Source organism: Oncorhynchus mykiss, chromosome 23, assembly GCF_057628025.1.
Source record: "Oncorhynchus mykiss isolate SJ-2025 chromosome 23, ASM5762802v1, whole genome shotgun sequence".
Taxonomy (NCBI): Eukaryota; Metazoa; Chordata; class Actinopteri; order Salmoniformes; family Salmonidae; genus Oncorhynchus; species Oncorhynchus mykiss.
Genome location: NC_143044.1, coordinates 49,953,527 through 49,978,085, shown reverse-complemented (window position 1 = coordinate 49,978,085; position 24,559 = coordinate 49,953,527).

Here is a 24,559-nt window from a genome sequence, read left to right as displayed (position 1 = left end):
CAACAAGTAATTTATCAATTCCACAACAACTACCCAATACACACAAATATAAGTAAAAGAATGGAATAAGAATATCAACATATAAATACATACAGTTGAAGTCAGAAGTTTACATACACTTAGGTTGGAGTCATTAAAACATTTTTTCAAAGACTCCACAAATTTCTTGTTAAAAAAACTGTAGTTTTTGCAAGTAGGTTAGGACATCTACTTTGTGCATGACACAAGTCATTTTTGGTTGGTTTACAGACAAATTATTTCACTTATAATTCACTATATCACAATTCCAGTGGGTCAGAAGTTTACATACGCTAAGTTGACTGTGACTTTAAACAGCTTGGAAAATTCCATAAAATGATGTAATGGCTTTAGAAGCTTCTCATAGGCTAATTAACATAATTTGAGTCAAGTGGATGTGTACCTGTGGATGTATTTCAAGGCCTACCTTCAAACTCAATGCCTCTTTGCTTGACATCATGGGAAAATCAAAAGAAATCAGCCAATACCTCAGAAAATAAATGGTAGACCTTCACAAGTCTGGTTCATCCCTGGGAGCCTGAAGGTACCACGTTCATCTGCACAACCAATAGTGCCCAAGTATAAACACCATGGAAACATGCAGCCGTCAAACCGCTTAGGAATGAGACGCGTTCTGTCTTCTAGAGATGAACGTACTTTGGTGCAAAATGTGCAAATCAATCCCAGAACAACAGCAAAGGACCTTGTGAAGATGCTGGAGGAAACAGGTACAAAGGTATCTATATCCACAGTAAGATGTGTCCTATATCGACATAACCTGAAAGGCAGCTCAGCAAAGAAGAAGCCACTGCTCCAAAACCTCCATAAAAAAGCCGGACTACGGTTTGCAACTACAAATGGGAACAAAGATCGTACTTTTTGGAGAAATGTCCTCTGGTCTGATGAAGCAAAAATGGCAATAATGCCCATAAGACCATCTTTATGTTTGGAGGAAAAAGGGGGAGGCTTGCAAGCTGAAGAACACCACCCCAACCATGGAACACGGGGGAGGCAGCAGCATCTTGTGGATGTGCTTTGCTGCAGGATGGACTGGTGCACTTCACAAAATAGATGGAATCATGAGGTGGGAACATTTTGTGGATATATTGAAGCAACATCTCAAGACATCAGTCAGGAAGTTAAAGCTTGGTCGCAAATGGGTCTTCCAAATGGACAATGTTTGTCCATTTGGAAGAACATTTGTGGAAAAATGGCTTAAGGACAACAATGTCAAGGTATTGGATTGGCCAACACAAAGCCCGGACCTCAATCCTATAGAAAATGTGTGGGCAGAACTGAAAAAGCGTGTGCGAGCAGGGATGCCTACTAACCTGACTCAGTTACACCAGCTCTGTTAGGAGGAATGGGCCAGAATTCACCCAACTTATTGTGGGAAGCTTGTGGGAAGCTAACTGACACGTTTGACCCAAGATTAAACAATTTAAAGCCAATGCTACCAAATACAAATTGAGTGTACTTCCCCACTGGGAATGTGATGAAATAAATAACATCTGAAATAAATAATTCTCTCTGCTATTATTCTGACATTTCACATTCTTAAAACAAATTGGTGATCCTATCTGACCTAAGACAGGGAATTTTTACTCGGGTTAAACGTCAGGAATTGTGAAAAACTGAGTTTAAATGTATTTGGCTAAGGTGTATGTAAACTTCCGAAATCAACTGTAGATGAGCAATGACCTTAGCGGCATAGGCAAGATGCAATAGATGGTATAAAATACATTAAATATATATAGGATGAGTAATGCAAGACATGCAAACATTATTAAAGTGGCATTATTAAAGTGACTAGTGATCCATTTGTTTACCTGTCTACTCCCCTTCTTCTACACTGATCAAAGTGGATTTAAGAAGTGACATCAATAAGGGATCATAGCTTTCATCTGGATTCACCTGGTCAGTCTATGTCATTGGAAGAGCTTTGTACACTCAGTGTATATTGCCTTTAGCTAGAATGTCAACTTTCAGTCTAGTAGTGACATGTTCTATGTACACTTAACTTTGGAGAACATAAATGTATCACATTGTCTGAGAGGTGATATCAGAGGGGTTGAAATTTGTTTAAAGATCCTATAGAAAGCATGAGAGGCTTTCTTGGATGCACTTTCCTTGTCTATCCTTGTTAGAGGAGTGGGTTCTCCGGGTTTAGTAAGAAAAGGAAGTCTTTTGAATGAGATAAAATGATTGTATGTCAAAAAGGATATTGAATTATACAATTGATTTGGGAGGTGTAAATTATTTTTCTGTCATAAATCCATCCGAGGTGAGTGAGTCATAGTTTGAGTTCCAAATGGTACCCTATTACCCATGTAGTACACTAATGGTCATAAATTGGCCGAATTAACTAAATAGGGAAAAGGGTGCCATTTGGGATACAAAAAATGTTTAATTCAGAGCAATGCTTAATATAAGAATCATCAATAGAAAAACCTGATTGATGTGTATTTCTTTTTTTACAATAGCTCAGAACATAACTGGACTTGATAGCATTTAGGATTCAATATCTTGATTCTTGAGGATAAATATAAATTTCAGAAAGCCACAATGTACCTTTTATGGATGGATTGCTGTGTTGGTAGAGCACTATTATACAGCACAATATTTACGTGCCTGATAGATTCATTCAATAAACCAATCATTCTTAAGGATCGGGCGTCCCGGACAGTTGTAAATCTTTCAGCGCGTTATGTCAAGATCACTGATTTTAGACAAACAACAAATGTCGGTACATAGAAGTGTCTTATATTGTCTGAAAGCTCAAATTCTTGTTAATTTGACTGCACTGTCCAATTTACAGTAGCTATTACTGCAAAAAAAGGCCATGTTATTGTTTGAGGAGAGCTCCTAACAACAAAACACTTTCTTTCACCGGAATAGGTTTGATAAATTCACCTCTGAAGGTGAAATGTGTACTTACATTCTAAAATCATGCTCTGATTTCTCATCCACAGCGTCCCAGAGATAACATAAAGTGTTGCTTTGTTAGATAAATTCCTTAAAAGGTCCATATAGCAAGCATGATCGATTTTGCATTTCCACTCCACTTTCAATTTGCAAAGAAAGGAATCTCACCCTAAACTCTGTTTCAACGAGTCAAATCACATTTGTATCTATTCCTCAGAGATCCTAGAAGATAACAACACTTCACTATTTCATTAAGGGTGTAGTATATCCTATAGGACACCATATTTGGTCAGAGAGCGACGCCTTCATGGCACGCCGATGACGCGGGAGACAGTCACCATCACCAAATAAGCACCAATCGGTGTCAAACAAAGCTAGCTAGATAGCCAATCACCTGGTCTTTACAGGATTATGTATATGTCGTAAAATGTAGCTTCTAACTTTGTTCAACAGCATGCCTTTTCATTTTGGACAAAAATTATATGAATATTCAGAGTTATGAAGTTATGAAAACTGGTTGTTTTGCAAATGTTGAACTTATAATATGGCTACTAATACTTGGTAAGCTATATCAAAGTCCAAGTATACAGATTTGATGATATTCTAGCAGAGAAACTAAAGAAGAATGCGACCGTCTTCTTCATGATTTCCCCAAATGTACCTGGGGACATCACACTAAAAGTCTTGAGGATCAGTCAAATTCCAAGTTATCCATCTGAACTTTGCAAATACACTGTTGCTCTCTTGTGGATACTATTGGAACTACAACCAGAGCATTGGCTATAACAGTGACCTTTCTCTTGCATTTCAGAGATGGTGATAAAAAAAACACTGGTTATTTTTTCTTTGTATTGTCTTCTCCCAGATATATTGTGTTACATTCTCCTACATTAAATTCACATTTCCACAAACCTCAAAATGTTTCCTTTCAAATGGTACCAAGAATATGCATATCCTTGCTTCAGGGCCTGAGCTACAGGCAGTTAGAGTTGGGTATGTCATTTAGGCGAAAATTGAAAAAAGGGGGCTATCTCAGAAGGATTTTTAAGCCTTGATACAATTGAGACATGGATTGTGTATGTGTGCCATTCAGACGGTGAATGAGCAAGACAAAATATTTAAGTGCATTTGAACTTGGTATGATAGTAGATACCAGACGCACGTTCAGCAGTTTCCATGTTTATCACGAATGGTCCACCACCAAAGGACAGCCAGCCATCTTGCCACAACTGTGGGAAGCATTGGAGAACATGGGCCAGCATCCCTGTGGAATGATTTCTACACCATGTATAGTCCTATTTTGTTTCAAGATGATGCTGCCACCCCCGTGCGTCACGGTTAGGATGGTGTTGTTCGGCTTGCAAGCCTACCCCTTTTTCCTCCAAACAATGCAATGGCCATTATGGCCAAAAAGTTATATTTTTGTTTCATCAGACCAGAGGACATATCTCCAAATAGTTTGATCTTTGTCCCTATGTGCAGTTGCAAACCTCAGTCTGGCTTTTTTTATGGCAGTTTTGGAGCAGTGGCTTGCTGAGCTGCCTTTCAGGTTATGTCGACATAGGATTCGTAATACTGTGGCTATAAATACTTTTGTACCTGTTTCCTCCAGCATCTTCACAATGTCCTTTGCTGTTGTACTGGGATTGGTTTGCACTAGTCACACCAAAGTACGTTCATCTCTTGGAGACAGAACGCGTCTCATTCCTTAGAGGAATGACGGCTGCGTGGTCCCATGGTGTTTATACTTGGGTACTATTGTTTGTACAGATGAACGTGGTACCTTCAGGCGTTTGGAAATTCCTCCCAAGGATGAACCAGACCTGTCTACCATTTTCTTTCTGAGGTCTTGGCTAATTTCTTTTGATTTTCCCATGATGTCAAGCAAAGAGGCAAAAAGTTTGAAGATAGGCCTTGAAATACATCCACAGGTACAGCCACAGGTACACCTCCAATTGACTCAAATGATGTCAATTAGCCTATCAGAAGCTTCTAAAGCTATGACATCATTTTATGGAATTGTCCAAGCTATAACCTCCCTCTAGCGACTCCCAAACCCGCATGTGGGAGCGTAAATCATTGCCTGAAACTAATTAGCATAACGCAGCGGACATAAATATCCCTAGAAAATGTCCTATTCATAAAAAAAAAAAATTGAAAATATTGAGACACAGCTTAGCCTTTTGTTAATCACCCTGTCATCTCAGATTTTCAAAATATGCTTTACAGCCAACGCTAGACAAGCATTTGTGTAAGTTTATAATAGCCTAGCATAGCATTCTGCCTTGCTAGCAGCAGGCAACCTTGTCACGGAAATCAAAAAAGCAATCAAATTAAATTGTTTACCTTTAATGAACTTCGGATGTTTTCACTCATGAGACTCCCAGGTAGATAGCCAAAGTTCATTTTTTCCCAAAATATTATTTTTGTAGGTGAAACAGCTCCGTTTGTTCTTCACGTTTGGCTGAGAAATCGCCCGGAAATTGCGGTCACCACAGTGCCAAAAAATATTCAAAATTAGCTCCATAATATCGACAGAAACATGGCAAACGTTGTTTAGAATTCATCCTCAAGGTGTTTCTCTAATATCTATTTGATAATATATCCGTCGGGACAATTCCTTTTTCTCTAGGACCGATTGGAGTAATGGCTACCTTTGTACTTTACGCGAGAATCTCTCTCGGGGCCACCATGTGCGCGCATACGGATATTCTTCAACAGAAATGCGTAGAACTACTTCAAATGCTGTAGACACCTTGGGGAATACGTAGAAAGCGTAAGCTCGTTGATGGTACATTCACAGCCAAATAGGGACTCATTGGAACGCAGCGCTTTCAAAACCTGGGCACTTCCGGATTGGATTTTTCTCAGGCTTTCGCTTGCAACATCAGTTCTGTTATACTCACAGACAATATCTTTACAGTTTTGGAAACGTTAGAGTATTTTCCATCGAAAGCTTCCTGACAAAATATCTTGTCTAAAACGGGAACATTTTTTTTCCAAAAATGAAAATACTGCCCCTAGAGTTCCAAGAGTTAAAGGCACAGTCAACTTAGTGTATGTAGATTTCTGACCCACTGGAATTGTGACACAGTGAATTATAAGTGAAATAGTCTGTCTATAAACAATTGTTGGAAAATGACTTGTGTCATGCACAAAGTAGCTGTCCTAACAGACTTCCCAAAACTACAGTTTATTGACAATACATTTGTGGAGTGGTTGAAAATGTCATCAAAGCCAAGACCAAGACCAACTAAATTTGCTCGGCAATATATAAACTCAGTAAAAATCCAAATAACTTCACATATTCTCATTGTAAAGGGTTTAAACACTGTGTTGTTCAATAAACAATTATTGAACATGCACCTATATATATATATATATATATATATATATATGTCATCAAAGCCAAGACCAACTAAATTTGCTAGGCAATACCTTATTAGCCTCTACAGGATTGGTGAGTCCCCCTCGGGACGGTTGAGCTAACGTAGGTTAATGTGATTAGCATGAGGTTGTAAGTAACAAGAACATTTCTCAGGACATAGACATATCTGATATTGGCAGAAAGCTTACATTCTTGTTAATCTAACTGCACTGTCCAATTAACAGTAGCTATTACAGTGAAATAATGTCATGCTATTGTTTGAGGAGAGTGCACAGTTAGGAACTTGAAAAGTTACTAATAAACCAATTTGGCACATTTGGGCAGTCTTGATTCACAATTTTGAACAGAAATGCAATTATTCATTGGATCAGTCTAAAAATTTGCATAAACACTGCTTCCATCTAGTGGCCAAAATCTAAATTGTGCCTGGGCTGGAATAATACATTATGGCCTTCTCTTGCATTTGAAAGTTGATGGTACAAAAAATATTAAAAAACATATTATTTTTCTTTGTATTATCTTTTATCAGATCTAATTTATTACATTGTACTACATTCATTTCACATTTCCACAAACTTCAAGGTGTTTCCTTTCAAATTGTATCAAGAATATGCGTGTCCTTGCTTCAGGTCGAGAGATACAGGCAGTTAGATTTGGGTATGTCATTTTAGGCGAAAAATGAAAAAAAGGGTCTGATCCTTTTAAGTTATAAACCAATATGCCTGTGCGTAACCCTTGCCAGCGATCTTGTCCACAACACACCTTTTTACAATACATGTTTTCAATACTACATGTACAGGTAGCTACAGTTGAAGTCGGAAGTTTACATACACTTAGGTTGGAGTCATTAAAACTCGTTTTTCAATGACACAAGTAATTTTTCCAACAAATGTTTACAGACAGATTATTTCACTTATAATTCACTGCATCACAATTCCAGTGGGTCACACTAAGTTGACTGTGCATTTAAACGTCTCGGAAAATTCCATACAATTATGTCATAGCTTTAGAAGCTTCTGATAGGCTAATTGACATAATTTGAGTCAATTGGAGGTGTACCTGTGGATGAATTTCAAGGCCTACCTTCATACTCAGTACCTCTTTGCTTGACATCATGGGACATTTAAAAAAATCAGCCAAGACCTCAGAAAACAAATTGCAGACCTCCACAAGTCTGGTTCATCCTTGGGAGCAATTTCCAAACACCTTAAGGTACCACGTTCATCTGTACAAACAATAGTATGTAAGTATAAACACCATGGGACCACGCAACCGTCATGCCGCTCAGGAAGGAGATGAGTTCTGTCTCCTCGAGATGAACGTACTTTGGTAAGAATAGTGCAAATCAATCCCAGAATAACAGCAAAGAACATTGTTAAGACGCTGGAGGAAACACGTACAAAGTATCTATATCCACAGTAAAACGAGTCCTATATCGACATAACCTGAAAGGCAGCTCAGCAAGGAAGAAGCCACTGCTGCAAAACTACCATAAAAAAAGCCAGACTACGGTTTGGAACTGCACATGGGGACAAATATCGTACTTTTTGGAGAAATGTCCTCTGGTCTGATGAAACAAAAATATAACTTTTTGGCCATAATGGCCATTGCATTGTTTGGAGGAAAAAGGAGTAGGCTTGCAAGCCGAACAACACCATCCTAACCGTGACGCACGGGGGTGGCAGCATCATCTTGTTGGGATGCTTTGCTGCAGGATCAACTGGTGCACTTCACAAAATAGATGGCATCCTGAGGGAGGAAAATGATGTGGACATATTGAAGCAACATCTCAAGTTAAAGCTTGGTTGCAGCTGGGTCTTCCAAATTAACAATGACCCCAAGCATACTTCCAAAGTTGTGGCAAAATGGCTTAAGGACAACAAAGCCCTGACCTCAATCCTATAGAAAATTTGTGTGGAGAATTGAAAAAGAGTGTGAGAGCAAAGAGGCCTATAAACCTGACTCAGTTACACCAGCTCTGTCAGGAGGAATGTGCCAAAATTCACCTCAGCTTTTTGTGGGAAGCTTGTGGAAGGCTGACCGAAACGTTTGACCCAAGTTAAACAATTTAAAGGCAATACTACCAAATACTAATTGAGTGTATGTAAACTTACGTTACACTGGGAATGTGATGAAATAAATATAAGCTGAAATAAGTTGTTCTCTCTACTATTATTCTGACATTTCACATTCTTAAATTAAAGTGGTGATCCTATCTGACCTAAGACAGGGAATTTTAACTAGGATTAAATGTCAGGAATTGTGACAAAGTGAGTTTAAATGTATTTTACTAAGGTGTATGTAAACTTCAACGGCATCTGTGTTGCTCGTTTAGGACTTGCAAAGATACATCCTATTAGATAGAACTCATATCTGTTAAAAACTAGGATAGATAAAACAACTGCTTTCACATGAGCTAAAAAATATGCATTCTTATGCCTGCATCTCAAAACGCAACCTATGCCCTATATAGTGCAGTACTTTTGACCAGGACCCATGAATAGGGTGCCATATGGGACACAAACAGAGTAAAATCAGCATGAGTAGACAAAAGAGGGTGGTGAGGTTTCCAGACAGGCAGGCACAGTTGCCAGACAGTTTCAGCATGTCTTCTTGAAACAGTAGAAAACCTATAGAATATCACTAAGAAACTTGGCTTCCTTCAACTGAGTTCTGGGCTGATGGTGACATTTAAAAATCTCATTTTAGACCAGGCAAATTTTCACTGTGCATAGTTCAGCAAGGATTTCCATTGCTGTGCTTGGAAACTATTCATGTGAAGAATTCCAACTGTTAAAGCTGCACTCCAAAGTGTTTCCTAAGACAGCAATGGAAGTACTTCAACCATCACCGTCAAAATTCCACAATATTTCCCAAAATATTTTGGGATTTCAGAGAAAATACAACATTTTCTCTCAATCCTTTGAGTGCATCAATAGTAAATAATACTGTTTTGCAAACTGTGTTTATTTCCATACTTCTCCTCAACTCCTAAGGAGTGAAAGCTTTTAAAATTCAGACATCCTCTCCATTAGGATATCCTTCCTCCAACTCTGTCACCCCTGAAGGATGTCTGAGAACCCAAGAGCGTCCTCGGTCAGCTATGTATCCATCCTCCTCCCCTTCCAGCACTTCAACACCCCATTTTCCTTGTTTGAAGTGCTACTTTACCTTATCCTTCTTCCCCATATTCTATTCTTATCCATCTCTCACATCTTCTTCTGTGGTGCTCATGTTTGGTTTTTGTTGTGTTTGTCCTTCAAAAGAATAGCTAAAACTTTATTTTTTCAGCTGAATGTCAAGGGCCTCTTAGGCCACTTACAGATGTCTGTGTGCTCAATGGGGATGCCAATTTAACTGAACTCTCATGTAGAAAACATAACATGTTTGTTTATTTACTGTAGTCTATGCCAGCGTGTTCTCTTCTGCATTCAAGATGTCTGATGGGTAATATTTAATCTAAGTGATAGACCTACTTAATTTGTGAATGTAAGATTATACCTTCTACCTTTTTGAATATCCCTTAGCTACAGTACGGTCCCTCTCCCACCCCCTCCTCCGATCCATATCCATGCAACCCCACCCAATCCTCTCCCATGTGCCCATACGTCCTCTCCTCCACAGCCTCCCACACCTCTTAGCTCAGCACAATGAAGGATCACACAGGCCTGTCATTTTGACCACACCATAAAAGCTATCCTCTCCTCCACACTCCACCGGGTCCAGATGTACCAGCCCGCAAACAGAATGGTTACATCCCAAATGACAATCTATTCCCTGTATGGTGCACTATTGTTGACCAAAGTCCCTATGGGTCCTGCTCAAAAGTAGTGCAATATTGGGAATAGGGTGTAATTTGGGACGCAGGCGATACCTTTACTGTGACTTTCCACGAAAAAGAGTAAAAGGTTGGTTACTGCTGGAGAATACCAACCAACCCTGTACTCATGTATAATGGATTGGATCTCAGTTACTAGAAGCCTGCTGGTCTCCTGGGCTTTATGCCAAATGTCACCCTATTTCCTATATAGTGTACTACTTTTGATCAGGGCTCTAGTCAAATGTAGTGCACTATATAAGGAACAGGATGTGATTTGGGATGCAGCCTGGACTCTCAGGACAGAGCTAGCCCGAGCCAAAGGGCCATGATAATAAAACCTAAATAAATAATGGATGTGGGAACCAGAGTATGTGAGTGGAGTTGAGCGGTAGGAAATCCTGTGATGAGCAGTGTTTGCTCACTGCTCTGGCGCTCCACATCATTTCCAACCTTTCCTACCACTCTGATAAAAACCACTCCTCGCTCACAAAAAAAAACTGCACATACAAATTCGCTCCATTGTCACGTTCTGACCTTTATTTCCTTTGTTTTGTATTTATTTAGTATGGTCAGGGCGTGAGTTGGGTGGGCAGTCTATGTTTGTTTTTCTAGGTTTTGGGAATTTCTATGTTTCGGCCTAGTATGGTTCTCAATCAGAGGCAGGTGTCATAAGTTGTCTCTGATTGAGAATCATACTTAGGTAGCCTGGGTTTCACTGTGTGTTTGTGGGTGATTGTTCCTGTCTCTGTGTTTTGCACCAGATAGGGCTGTTTTTGGTTTTCCACGTTTATTGTTTTGTAGTGTTCATGTTTATAGTTTTTTATTAAACATGAATCAATATAACCACGCCTCTACTTCACCACAGGAAAACCCTTACATCCATTTAATTAAAATTGCAATTTAACCAACACTCATCTATTTTTGTGACAACCTGGACCTATCATTTGGTTTGTAAGTATTGAAACCAAACCATATGGTTTGAAAAAAAAGTGTTTCAATAAACAACAGGAAAAGGTGACTAAGAAGCACTCATCATTTCAAATAGGCTGCATGTAATATTAAACAGCGTATAAACACTGTAAATAGGTCAGGAGCCAGGCAGGAAGACAATGAATTAATTATTTAATCTGTATTATTTCAATTATTTCAAGGCTATAGCCTACAAATAAATATTTCCTAAGCATTTGCTAGTGCGACAAACTAGGCTGGCAGGGACATTACGCTCTCAGTATTTAAACAATGTTAAGTTGTATTAAATAATTATAGTCTATAAATTTTGCACAATGTAGGCTATGACTTACTTAAAATTAAATACAAATTAAATGAAAAATGTTTTATTAGGCTCAGCCAGAGTCTGTAGATTCAGGCCATTGCAATGGTGCCTGGAGAGCAGGCCAGCAGCGGAGAATACCCTCTCAGGGCTTTCAGAGCCACTGGGGATACTAATCACCCTTCAGGACACTCTTGCCAGGCTTGGCAGTATGTGTAGTTGTTTTTTTAATTTACCTGTATGTAAGCCTAAAGAATTTTAAAAAATTACCCAACGAGGAAAATAAAGTCAGTAAATTCAAGTAAATATACTGTAAATGAGAGATACTGTAAATGAGAGACTGCACATTAAATATACTGTAAATGAGAGATACTGTAATTGAGAGAAACTGTAAATTAAATATAACGTAAGGGAGAGATACTGTAAATTAAATATAATGTAAGGGAGAGATACTGTAAATGAGATACTGTAAATGTGAGACTGTAAATTAAGTATAATGTATTGGAGAGATACTGTAAATTAGAGAAACTGTAAATTAAATATACTGTAAATGTGAGATACTGTAAATGTGAGACTGTAAATTTGATATACTGTAAATGAGAGAGAGTGTAAATGAGAGATACTGTAAATTAAATATAATGTAAGGGAGAGACTGTAAATGAGATACTGTAAATGTGAGATACTGTAAATTAAGTATAATCTATTGGAGAGATACTGTAAATGCGATAAACTGTACATTTGATATACTGTAAATGAGAGATACTGTAAATGCAAGATACTGTAAATTAAATGTAAGAGAGAGATACTGTAAACAAGAGATACTGCAAATGAGAGATACTTTTAATCCACAAACATGTTATGATCTTGGAAAACACGCTTGCCATTTCACATTCCTGCAGTTTTCTTAATAACGTGTTTTAGTTTCTTTACAACGGGTTAATGTTTCCTAATAACAGCTTAACGTTTGAGTATCCATGGCAGAAGAAAGAATCCATTGAAAAATATTGAATCAATCAGATCGCTATCTATCAAGGTCATTATTGTAAAGATAATGTGTTTCTCAATAACTTACCTGATGAAATATAGGTAATCAATCAATAAACCAATGTTTAAGTCAAACAGTAAACCTGCTGCTCGATGCTCAAAATTATTCATTGAATAGTACTATTCATCTGGACTGTGTAGGTGTAGATATTACTCAATGACTGAGATGTATTTGTTTTTACTTGTCTCTTTGCCCACTTATGTCCACTGACTAAAGTAGCATGCTTTCATTGCATGGGAAAAACCTAGTCACTGGCCCACATCGAACATATGGACTCCAGGAAAAGATGTGTGCAAATTGCAGTCTATAAAAAGAAAACTAATAAAGCGAGGGCTTAGTGGATCAGGCTCCATTTTACAGAACATTACACCTCAAGACAGTGACAGAGAGAGGAAGAGAGGCGGTGCATTACACTTAGAGAAGGAGAGAAAGAGAGAGAGAGGGGGGGGGGGAGGAGAAGATAGAGAGAAGGGTGGGGAGGTAGTAGAAAGAGTGACAGATAAAGGAGGAGAGGAAGTGCATCACACCTAGAGAAAGAGGGGGAGAGAGACAGAGGAGGAGGAGGTGGAGAGGAATAGGGAGATAGGAGCGCCAGAGCAGGCGGGGAGGGGGCGAGGCGATGGATGAACCCACCTACCTCACTACAACACTCATCCTGTTTCAAATAGACTCCATTAAATACTCCAGCTTTATTCATCCTGTTTCAGATGGATTCCATTAAATACTCTAGCTTTATTCATTATGTTTCAGATGGACTTCATGTTTCAGTCCTTAGGAATCTTTGCAGTGTTTTTTTTATGTATTATTTCTTACATTGTTAGCCCAGAAAATCTTAAGTTCATTTTTTTTATTTAACCAGATAGCCGTTATAAGTTATGAGCTCCAGTGCTACACAGGCATTAAAATCCTTGTCTTGCTTAGGTGCTTTGGATTCATCAAGCAGTTTGTTATATACATAATGGTCAATTGCCCACAGAGAATGCCACAATAGCATGAAAGTTCACCCCAGCAGGTGAAGCCATTACAACCAGATTTACCCATCACTCCCAGGATCTGGCACCTCTACTGCTCTAACCACACCACTTTACCCAAAACAATGACATCATCACTCCTAGGATCTGGCACCACTACTACTGTAACCACACCCATTTACCCAAAATAATGGCATCATCACTCCCAGGGTCTGGCACCTCTACTGCTCTAACCACACCCCTTTACCCAAAACAATGACATCATCACTCCCAGGATCTGGCACCTCTACTGCTCTAACCACACCCCTTTACCCAAAACAATGACATCATCACTCCCAGGATCTGGCACCTCTACTGCTCTAACCACACCCCTTTACCCAAAACAATGACATCATCACTCCCAGGATCTGGCACCACTACTGCTATAACCATACCCCTTACCAAAAACAATGATGTCATAATTATTTAAAGGAGGAGATCAAGCTGATCCTAACTGTTATAGACCAACTTCTATTTGGCCCTGTTTATCAAAAGTAGTGGAAAAACTTGTCAATAATCAACTGACTGGCTTTCTTGATGTTTATAGTATTATCTCTGGTATGCTAACTATCTCTCTCAAAGAGTACAGTGTATAAAATCAGAACATCTCCTGTCTTAGCCACTGCCTGTCATCAACGGAGTACCCCAAGGCTCGATCCTAGGCCCCACAAACTTCTCAATTTACATCAACACCATAGCTCAGGCTGTAGGAAGCTCTCTCATTCATTTATATGCTGATGATACAGTCTTACCCTCCCCTGAATTTGTGTTAAACACTCTACAACAAAGATTTCTTAGTGTCCAACAACCTTTCTCTGCTCTTAACCTTGTACTGAACACCTCCCAAACAAAGGTCATGTGGTAAGAAGAATGCCCCTCTCCCCACCGGTGTGATTACTACCTCTGAGGGTTTAGAGTTTGAGGTAGTCACCTCATACAAGTACTTTGGAGTATGGCTAGACGGTACATTGTCCTTTTCTCAGCACATTTCAAAGCTGCAGGCTAAGGTTAAATCTAGACTTTGTTTCCTCTATCGTAATTGCTACTCTTTCACCCAGCGGACAATCTGACCCTGATTCAGATGATCATCCTACCCATGCTAGATTATGGAGACATAATTTATAGATCGGCAGGTAAGGGTGCTCTCGAGAGGCTAGATGTTCTTTATCCTTCGGTTATCATATTTGCCACCAATGCTCATTATAGGACATCACTGCAGTCTATACTCTTCTCTAAACTGATCATCTCTGTATACCCGTCACAAAATCCACTGGTTGATGCTTATTTATAAAATCATTTTAGACCCAATCTGAGATACCTACTGTAGCCCTAATCCTCCACATACACACCCATTCTGCCAGTCAAATTCTGTTAAAGGTCCCCAAACCACACACATCCCTGGGTCCCTTCTCTTTTCAGTTAGCGACTGTAACGAGCTGCAAAAAAAAACACTTAAACTGGACAGTTTTATCTCCGTCTCTTCATTCAAAGACTCAATCATGGACACTTACTGACAGTTGTGGCTGCTTCGTGTGATGTTTTGTTGTTTCTACCTTCTTGGCCCTGGTGCTATTTTCTGTGCCCAATAATGATTGTACCATGTTTTGTGCTGCTACCATGTTGTGCTGATGCCATGTTGTTCTGCTACCATGTTGTTGTCATGTTGTGTTGCTACCCATGCTTTGTTGTCATGTGTTGCTGCCATGCTATGTTGTTGTCTTAGGTCTCTCTTTATACAGTGTTGTGGTATCTCTCTTGTCTTGATGTGTGTTTTGTCCTATATTTTTATTACATTTTTAAAATCCTTTTGCCTGGTAGGCCGTCTTTGTAAATATGAATTTGTTCTTAACTGACTTGCCTAGTTAAATAAAGGTAAAACAAAAATCACTTCCAGGATCTGGCACCCCTACTGCCTTAACCATATAATTTCACCTTTACCAAAACAAAATTTCTCCTTTCCATCCTGTTTGTGCCAGTGCCTCTGGTGAACTTAGGGGTCAGAAAGGGGTCATGCTGACTCTCTAATAACATGAAGCATCCAAACACACTGAGATGAACTACAAACACACACACGGACACAACCCACACAAACCCCCCCACACATACACACACACACACACTAACACAGACACAGACACACACACAAAGGGAGATAGCCAAGTCTCCTGAAGGCTTTGGCCGTGGTGGACTGGGCCATTCAATCCTCTCCTCTGATAACAGTAATCAGAACAGACCACTGCCGCCAGTGAAAATAAACAATTAACCTTGGCAGTCAAGCACACGCTCACCGTCTACCCCATCTGTTCATTCAGAGTACATACTGAGAGCATTATGAAACTGTTACCAAACAGTACAGTTCACCCATCATTTTCTCTTATTCCTTTCTGACATTATTAGTATCAAAGGCCTAGTGCAGTCAAAAATTTGTTTTATATATATTTTCACACTATGAGGTTGGAATAATACTGTGAAATTCTGAAAATGATGACAATGCCCTTTTAGTGTAAGAGCTGTTTGAAAAGACTGCCCGAAATTTCTGCCTGTTCTGGTGGGATTGAGTTTTGACCTGCCTGGCGACATCACCAGATGGCAAATTAGTTCATAGACCACTAAGAAAGTTCCAAACCTCTCTGCCAAAAACAGCTAGTTTTCCATTTTCAGGCTGCATTGGACCTGGGCTAACACTCAATTTTTTTGGTCCATTCATCTATGGAAACATTGTAACCCAGCTTAATAATGTGTAGCTAGCTATGTGTCTGTGAAATTCAAATCACATTTTATTGGTTACACACATATTTAGCAGATATTACTGCAGGCGTAGAGAAATGCTTGTGAGTGAAATGCTTGTGAGTGAAATGCTTGTGCAATTGAGTGTGCTACCTCAAAATGTATTTTACTTCGGTGTATGGTAGAATCTTAACTTGAGATACTGACACATCTATAATTTTATAATTTTACAGTACACTGAATGATTCATGTTCAAGTTAATTAATTTCAAGTTAAGAATTGGATTCAGCCATAAGTTTCTTAGTCCCACATCTTACTCTCTGCAGGGCCTAAATTGGAGTATCATCCAACTCCTCGTGGAGTGAAAAGCAATGAAAGCAATTATGGGGAAATATTTATGAACATATGAACATTTTAATAAGTTATACACTGCTCAAAAAAATAAAGGGAACACTAAAATAACACATCCTAGATCTGAATGAATGAAATATTCTTATTAAATACTTTTTTCTTTACATAGTTGAATGTGCTGACAACAAAATCACACAAAAATTATCAATGGAAATCAAATGTATCAACCCATGGAGGTCTGGATTTGGAGTCACATTCAAAATTTAAGTGGAAAACCACACTACAGGCTGATCCAACTTTGATGTAATGTCCTTAAAACAAGTCAAAATGAGGCTCAGTAGGATGTGTGGCCTCCATGTGCCTGTATGACCTCCCTACAACGCCTGGGCATGCTCCTGATGAGGTGGTGGATGGTCTCCTGAGGGATCTCCTCCCTGACCTGGACTAAAGCATCCTCCAACTCCTGGACAGTCTGTGGTGCAACGTGGCGTTGGTGGATGGAGCGAGACATGATGTCCCAGATGTGCTCAATTGGATTCAGGTCTGGGGAAAGGGCGGGCCAGTCCATAGCATCAATGTCTTCCTCTTGCAGGAACTGCTGACACACTTCAGCCACATGAGGTCTAGCATTGTCTTGCATTAGGAGGAACCCAGGGCAAACCGCACCAGCATATGGTCTCACAAGGGGTCTGAGGATCTCATCTCAGTAGCTAATGGCAGTCAGGCTACCTCTGGCGAGCACATGGAGGGCTGTGCGGCCCCCCAAAGAAATGCCACCCCACACCATGACTGACCCACTGCCAAACCGGTCATGCTTGAGGATGTTGCAGGCAGCAGAACGTTCTCCACGGCGTCTCCATACTCTGTCATGTCTGTCACATGCTCAGTGTGAACCTGCTTTCATCTGTCACATGCTCAGTGTGAACCTGCTTTCATCTGTGAAGAGCACAGGGTGCCAGTGGCGAACTTGCCAATCTTGGTGTTCTCTGGCAAATGCCAAACGTCCTGCACGGTGTTGGGCTGCAAGTACAACTCACACCTGTGGACGTCGGAACCTCAGACCTACCTCGTGGAGTCTGTTTCTGACCGTTTGAGCAGACACATGCACATTTGTGGCCTGCTGGAGGTCATTTTGCAGGGCTCTGGCAGTGCTCCTCCTGCTCCTCCTTGCACAAAGGCGGAGGTAGCGGTCCTGCTGCTGGGTTGTTGCCCTCCTACGGCCTCCTCTACGTCTCCTGATGTACTGGTCTGTCTCATGGTAGCGTCTCCATGCTCTGGACAATACGCTGACAGACACAGCAAACCTTCTTGCCACAGCTCACATTGATGTGCCATCCTGGATGAGCTGCACTACCTGAGCCACTTGTGTGGGTTGTAGACTCCGTCTCATGCTACCACTAGAGTGAAAGCACCGCCTGCATTCAAAAGTGACCAAAACATCATAGGAACTTAGAAGCATAGGAACTGAGAAGTGGTCTGTGGTCACCACCTGCAGAACCACTCCTTTATTGGGGGTGTCTTGCTAATTGCCTATAATTTCCACCTGTTGTCTATACCATTTGCACAACAGCATGTGACATTTATTGTCAATCAGTGTTGCTTCCTAAGTGGACAGTTTGATTTCACAGAAGTGTGATTGACTTGGAGTTACATTGTGTTGTTTGTGTTCCCTTTATTTTTTTGAGCAGTGTATATCAGGCTCCCCAATCATTGAATCAATGCTCATTGGGTGTGTAGCCTTGTCTCATAGACTAGACGTAACATAGTGAAGTAATTCCGGGACACTCAAATTAGTAGATATGTTATGTTTTGTATGATTACATAAGACAGATGGTTACTTAAGGCAAAAAACTAAAGTAGGTTTGCTGGGGTGGATTGATGTACAGTGAGGGGGAAAAGTATTTGATCCCCTGCTGATTTTGTACGTTTGCCCACTGACAAAGAAATGATCAGTCTATGCAAATAATTTTATAACATTTTTGACATGTTAAAATAAACCTACCATTAAAATTATAGACTGATCATTTATTTGTCAGTGGGCAAACGTACAAAATCAGCAGGGGATCAAATACTTTTTTCCCTCACTGTATAACGCAAATGTCTAGCAACCCAAAGGTTGTGAGTTTTAATCTCATCATGGACAACTTTGGCATTTTAGCTAATTAGCAACTTTTCAACTACTTACTACTTTTTAACAAATTTTCAACTACATAGAATGCTATCCAACTCTTCCCCTAACCCTAACATTAACACTTTTAGCTAACCCTTCCCCTAACCCTAACCTTAAATCTTTTACCTAACCCTTCCCCTAACCCTAACCATAACGCTTTTAGATAACCCTTCTCCTAACCCTAACCTTAACCCTGACACTTAAACTTAACCTTAACCCCTAGTCTAGCTAATGTTAGCCAGTTAAGAACAATTTCTAACATATCATACATTTTGCAAATTCGTAACATATTGTATATGGACATTTAGTCATATAATATGAATTGTAATTCGTCACATATCAAACGAAATGGGTGATGGACATCCAGAAATTAATACATAACATATCAAACTAAATGAAGCATCTCAGATTTACATTCAGAATAATACGAAATGCTCTGAGACCAGGTTGGCGTGTGTTGTGTTGGATTATTTCAGCCAGAGCATGTGATAAATGGTAATACAACATGCTTAACAAAATTATTTGTTAATGTGCCCTAATAAACTGAGTCTCACCTCGTGCTCTCTGCTCCCCATTGCATTGCAGTCAAGAGGCATCATTTAAATCCTATTTGGTTCATACATGACCTTAATCACACGTAACAAATCAGCATGCATGGCACTGTAGAAACCCAAGAGCCCCATGCTTTTGTTCACTAGCAGATTGTCAGTCGCTATGCCCCCACACACACTTAAGTTGTACAACTGATGTAGTACTAATATGGTCTGTGCAGTGATGACATAGGCCCTGTACATGTTCAATTAGGACAACAGATTTACAACGCACTTGACACTGAGCTAGTGTGCACAGAAATTGGTTATGTAAAACATTTTTGTGTAGACAAACTCTGTCGTATCACAAAAATATATGTTGTTATCTATAGTCATTGTGTCAAATGCGTTTTAAATCAGTTGTCCTAATTGAGTGTATACAGGGCCTATGTCATCACGTCACAGACCATATTAGTAGCGGTGAATTACAACAGAGGATGCTCATAAATGGCAACACTATATGCCTAAGGAAATGAAAGTATAGTTTGATTCTTTCACAATCCTCTTGGAAAACAAGAGCAACATGATCAAGTATTTCTCATTGTTAGGAACCACAGAGTTAAAGATGACTGCAAATTATTTCAAGCATCATTATATTTTTACATTCTGTCCTATGTTATGCCACATTTTGTTAGAGCAATTGAATATGTACATTTAGTCACATTTGTATTATCCCCCAAAGGAATCAAGTGATGTGTTAGCATTGGGCCCAGACAACAGAAGCCCAGGGGGGGAGTGAGGCAGATCCAATACAAATGTGACTCGGATCCTGAAAACTTAATGTTTGCTTGAACATTGGCTTCGTCCCAAATGGCACCCTATTCCCTTTATAGTACACTACTTTTGACCTGGGCCCATAGGGTAGTGAACTAAATAGGGGACAGGGTGCAATTTGGCTTTGTGGGTTACTCTGTGGCTAAATGGCTGCTTTCACATTGGCTCTGTCTGTCAGTTACTTACACTCATGGGAGGTGCACACAAAGTTCTTTAGACAGAGTCCTGGCTCATACAACTAACATAGTGTGTACGAGAGAATGATAGGTCAGAGGTTAAGAGAGGTGAAGTGATATTAACACGGTGGCTCTTAGGGGCAAAGTAACTTTTCAAATAGCACTACATTTCAAAAACCACTCTGGCTATTAGGGCCACCATCATTAAATATAGATGTGACCGCCTAGTGTAACCGAACAGGGTTCCAACCAGGATCTGTTTCAAGGACAGCTTTTTTCCATCTACGTAACATTGCAAAAATCAGAAACTTTCTGTCCAAAAGTGATGCAGAAAAATATATCCATGCTTTTGTCACTTCTAGGTTAGACTGCTGCAATGCTCTACTTTCCGGATACCTGGATAAAGCACTAAATAAACTTCAGTTAGTGCTAAATACAGCTGCTAGAATCCTGACTAGAACCTAAAATTTTTATCATATTACTCCAGTGCTAGCCTCCCTACACTGGCTTCCTGTTAAGGCAAGGGCTGATTTCAAGGTTTTACTGCTAACCTACAAAGCATTACATGGGCTTGCTCCTACCCATCTCTCTGATTTGGTCCTGCCGTACATACCTACACATACGCTACGGTCACAAGACGCAGGCCTCCTTATTGTCCCTAGAATTTCTAAGCAAACAGCTGGAGGCAGGGCTTTCTCCTATAGAGCTCCATTTTTATGGAATGGTCTGCCTACCCATGTGAGAGACGCAAACTCGGTCTCAACCTTTAAGTCTTCACTGAAGACTCATCTCTTCAGTGGGTCATATGATTGAGTGTAGTCTGGCCCAGGAGTGTGAAGGTGAACGGAAAGGCTCTGGAGCAACGAACCGCCCTTGCTGCCTCTGCCTGGTAGGTTCCCCTCTCTCTACCGGGATTCTCTGCCTCTAACCCTATTGCAGGGGCTGAGTCACTGGCTTACTAGGGCTCTTTCATACCGTCCCTAGGAGGGGTGCGTCACTTGAGTGGGTTGAGTCACTGATGTGATCTTCCTGTCTGAGTTGACACCCCCCCCCTTGGGTTGTGCCGTGGCGGAGATCTTTGTGGGCTATACTCAGCCTTGTCTCAGGATGGTAAGTTGGTGGTTGAAGATGGTGCTTTGGCAAATTGGGTGGGGTTATATCCTTCCTGTTTGGCCCTGTCCGGGGGTGTCATTGGATGGGGCCACAGTGTCTCCTGAACCCTCCTGTCTCAGCCTCCAGTATTTATGCTGCAGTAGTTTATGTGTCGGGGGGCTAGGGTCAGTTTGTTATATCTGGAGTACTTCTCCTGTCCTATCCGGTGTCCTGTGTGAATTTAAGTATGCTCTCTCTAATTCTCTCTCTCTCTTTCTTTCTCTCTCTTGGAGGACCTGAGCCCTAGGACCATGCCTCAGGACTACCTGACATGATGTCTCCTTGCTGTCCCCAGTCCACCTGGCCGTGCTGCTGCTCCAGTTTCAACTGTTCTGCCTGTGATTATTATTATTTGACCATGCTGGTCATTTATGAACATTTGAACATCTTGGCCATGTTCTGTTATAATCTCTACCCGGCACAGCCAGAAGAGGCCACCCCACATAGCCTGGTTCCTCTCTAGGTTTCTTCCTAGGTTTTGGCCTTTCTAGGGAGTTTTTCCTAGCCACCGTGCTTCTACACCTGCATTGCTTGCTGTTTGGGGTTTTAGGCTGGGTTTCTGTATAGAACTTTGAGATATCAGCTGATGTACGAAGGGTTATATAAATACATTTGATTTGATCTCCTGTGGCGAAAGATTGTGTTAGCCTGCTGAGCTAAAGCCTAGACATTAGATCAGCAGGCTTCAAGTCTTCAGCTGAACCACCTCCTTTATACAGACAATGAGCTACCTGTAGAGACAGACATGCACATTATGTTTCTGTTACTTTTCTAATTATATCTCACAGCTTGTTGTTTTGCTCCATTCCAATGAAGACTAAAGAAAATGCACAATGAAAACATCCTTTTTGCATTCTTTACACTGTACTGTACATCTTGTAATGCTACGACAGCATGCGTTGCTAGCTAAACAATGGGTCACAAGATTAGTGATCCATGTGGTATCTTTACATTGTACACCTTGTTAATGCTTAAGCAACCGTAAAGTAGTTGACCAAGAAGGGTGCTACAATATGTAGGGAATAGGGTCCCGGTGACAGTCAGTGCAGGTTGTTGCTGTATATGGTATAGTCCCAAATGGTACCCTATTCCCTACATATGTAGTGCACTACTTTTGACCAGAGCCCAGTCGGACGCAACCATTGTCTCCAGAACGGCGCTGTGACAGTTTGCGTACAGGTTGCTGTATAGCTCCATGTGGTATTGTCTACCTCATAGCCCAGCAGTAGGAAACTCTGTTTACAAAGAAGGCTGAAGGGACAGAGAGGAAATCTTCTTTTTAATGGCTGCCAGAGTAATTAGTTCCTTATTGAATTATGCAGAAGTGTCAGGGACTTTTAATCTGCAGGAAGTCTGCTTGGACTCATTGGCAGCAGGCAGGTAGTGAGAGGTAGCTACAGTGAGAGGGATGCTGCACTAGGCCGTCCAATTATCAGAACTGCTCAGTAGGGCCTGGCATGGTAACCAGTTGGGTAAATGTGACAGGAGTGGAGTTTGAACCCACGTCACAAGTCTGTATTAGCCTAGTCTTGTGTTGCCATACCTCCAAAATTACATCTCCCTTGGAGTTCTGGATCATTTTGTGTTGCAAAAGGTACGGCTATGTGTGGAGAGAGGTATGTGGGGTGGGATGTGTGTTTATATTGCCATGTGTGTGAGTTTTAAGTTTTAATGTCATGTGCCCAAGTACAGTGAAACTTTTTGAGGATTTGAGGGCCCATGCCAACCCTTTTCAACCACAGGAGGGGAAGAGATGCTGTCGTGCCTTCTTCACGACTTTGTGTGTGTGTGTGATTTAGGCACCGTGATTTGGACACCAATAAACTTTATTCGACACTCAACTGTGTGTGCTCGCCCCTCTGTTTCCTGTAGTCCATGATCTTACTCACGTTAAGGGAGAAGTTGTTGTCCTGACACCACACAGCCAGGTCACTGACCTCCTCTCTGTAGGCTGTCTCATCATCGCCGGTGATCAGGCCTACCAACGTTGTGTCGGGTGTTGCAGCACCCTCAGCACCCCTCCTTCCAGCAGCTATGGTGTTAGAGTCATGTAATGGTGTTGGAGTCATGCTATGGTGTTAGAGTCATGTAATGGTGTTGGAGTCATGCTATGGTATCGGAGTCATGCTATGGTGTTGGAGTCATGCTATGGAATCGGAGTCATGCTATGGTGTTGGAGTCATGCAACGGTGTTGGAATCATGCTATGGGGTTGGAGTCATGCTATGGGGTTGGAGTCATGCAATGGTGTTGGAGTCATGCAATGGTGTTGGAGTCATGCAATGGTGTTGGAGTCATGCCATGGTGTTGAAGTCATGCTATGGTATCGAAGTCATGCAATGGTGTTGGAGTCATGCAACGGGGTTGGAGTCATGCTATGGTGTTGGAAAAATGCAATGGTGTTGGATTAATGCTATGCCATTGAAGTCATGCTATGGTGTTGGAGTCATTCTGTGGTGCTGGAATCATGCTATGGTGTCAGAGTCATTCTATGGTGTCGGAGTTATGCTATGGTGTTGGAATCATGCTATGGTGTTGTAGTCATTCTGTGGTGTTGGATTCATGCTATGGTGTTAGAATCATGCTATGGTGTTGAAATCAGACTACGGTGTTGGAGTCATGCTATGGTGTTGGAGTCATGCTATGGTGTTGGAGTCATGCAATGGTGTTGGATTCATGCTAGGGTGTTAGAGGTATGCAATGGTGTTGGAATCATGCTATGGTGTTGGAATCATGCCATGATGCTGGAGTCATGTAATGGTGTTGGAATCATGCTATGGTGTTGGAGTCATTCTGTGGTGTTGGATTCATGCTATGGTGTTAGAATCATGCTATGGTGTTGAAATCAGACTACGGTGTTGGAGTCATGCTATGGTGTTGGAGTCATGCAATGGTGTTGGATTCATGCTAGGGTGTTAGAGGTATGCAATGGTGTTGGAATCATGCTATGGTGTTGGAATCATGCCATGGTGCTGGAGTCATGCAATGGTGTTGGAATCATGCTATGGTGTTGGAATCATGCCATGGTGCTGGAGTCATGCAATGGTGTTGGAGTTATGCTATGGTGCTGGAAACATACTATGGCGTTGAAGTCATGCTATGGTGTTAGAATCATGCTATGGTATTGGAGTCATCCTGTGGTGT